Genomic DNA, 2,002 nt, shown 5'->3' on the forward strand with positions numbered 1-2,002 from the left:
GCGAGGATCTGTCTTGTTGGTAACATTGCTAGCCATTGTGTTTGAAGATAAAGTTGCTTACAGTGACAAAAACTGTAGCTGAAGATCAAAAAAATCTCACAGGAGAGAGATGAAAGAAGAGATTCGATTCCGAATCCCCTGCTCCCAGGTTCTATGTGGAGTTCACTGCTGCTTGAGGTCAGCAAGGCGGCAGCAACCGCTCAGTCTCCATCTCTTCACAAAATCCCTTTATTCTCTTTAAAATAAAAAACTAAAAATAGAAATCTTACAGGAGTTATGTCATGGTGCACATACCCTGTCATGGGAATAGGGCAGTACAGATTATACTTCGTACACTCTATTTAAAACCAATAATTAAAAAATGAAGGGTCAGGGACATGGCTCAGTGGAATAAGCGCTTCCCTGGCAAGCGCAAGGGCCTGAGTTCAATCCCCAGTTCCACCAAAAAAAGAAAAAGAAGAAGAAAAAACATTTATCAACCACATAAAGCAAAATGAGGCCACATTTGCAAAATATAGACTGAAGGAACTGAAAGGTAATTGGTGCTCTTCATGTCATGAACTTATAAATGTGTAGTTATGAATTTACAACTATTATAATTTTGTAATTGGATATAGAGTTATAAATTTTGTACACTGTATAGCTATAAATGAATAACATTTCATTTATCTAATATCACTTGTTCTCTGGCTGTATAAATTTTTCAGATATCTCAGCCACTCTTTTTTCTTTTTTCTTTTTTTGTGGCCATCTCAGCCCACCCTGGGGGTGCGGCTGGTGTGGCATGTGGTGCTGGGGAACAAACTGCAGTCCCTGTGCATGCCTAAGCTTGCCTGAGCAGGTGTTTAGACAACTGAGCTATCTCACGGGTCCATCCTCAGCCATTCTTAACCTTTTTCAACTTATAGAACCCTTTCAGAATATGACAAACTTTGGTCCCCCCTACACAAACTCACTAGGTTATTTCAATTTTAAGTTTTCATATTACTGGACATGGTGGCATACACCTATAATCCCAGCCCTCAAGACGTTGAGGTAGAAGACTGACAAGTGAGACTAGCCGGGCTACTTAGTGAGTTCAAGGCTGGCCTAAGTTACGTGGTGAGACCTTGTCTCAAATCACAAAAAACAAAGCAACAAAGAAAAAGAAACTCACAGAGTCCCCAGAGTGTACAGAACTCAGGTTAAGGATTTGACGTAATTAAAGCTACCTAAAATACACTTCATCCTTTCCTAGGTTTAACAGAGCATAAAGACCACAGTTTAGAGTTCCTTAAGGGCCAGGGAAATAGCTCAGCAGATTAAAGTGCCTGCAAACAGGCGCAGAGGCCAGGGGCTCCATCCCCAGGTGTGCCTTGCTGCCCCACTGACAGGGCAATTGAGACTGGGCGGGGTGTCAAGCGCCTGTAATCCCAGATCTTGGGAGGCTATAAACAGGCGGATCACTATAAGTCCGATCTAGTAGTGAGATCCTGAACACCCTGTAGACGCTTCCTTAAAAATACAAAAAAAATAAAATAAACTCCTTTGATTTTGCACATTAATCATTCTGTCTGCTTGGACTCAGTGACATCATCAGGCTCAAATAGGTGAGGGGAGCTATTTGCCTCCAAACTAGGTAGGGCTAGACGACCATCCACACTGCGGGTGTGAAGGCCACTCATGTCCCTTCACACCCCGCCCCTCAAAACTTAAACTTTGTGAAGTTTTTGTATCTCCTTTGTTTTGGCTGTCAGCTATCCTTAGGCCGCCTCCTCCTCCTCCTCCTCCGTGCCCTCAGTCTGTCTGAGAGCAGGCCTTCCACTGTGGTATAAACAGATAGACTAAAACATTGTTTGAAACAGTATCTAAGAGCAAGAGATTTAGTGCGTGAGCAGCAGGACATCTATTTTGGCTCTTCATGAGAGATATTCTTGTCGACTTCTGTTGATCTCAGCTATATTCCGGATAGTTTACCAGACTGGAAATTTTAAAGCACTAAAACAGCAGAATATGAGCCCTT

The sequence above is a fragment of the Octodon degus genome, unplaced genomic scaffold (genome assembly GCF_000260255.1).
Source record: "Octodon degus isolate 3935 unplaced genomic scaffold, OctDeg1.0 scaffold00110, whole genome shotgun sequence".
Classification (NCBI taxonomy): Eukaryota; Metazoa; Chordata; class Mammalia; order Rodentia; family Octodontidae; genus Octodon; species Octodon degus.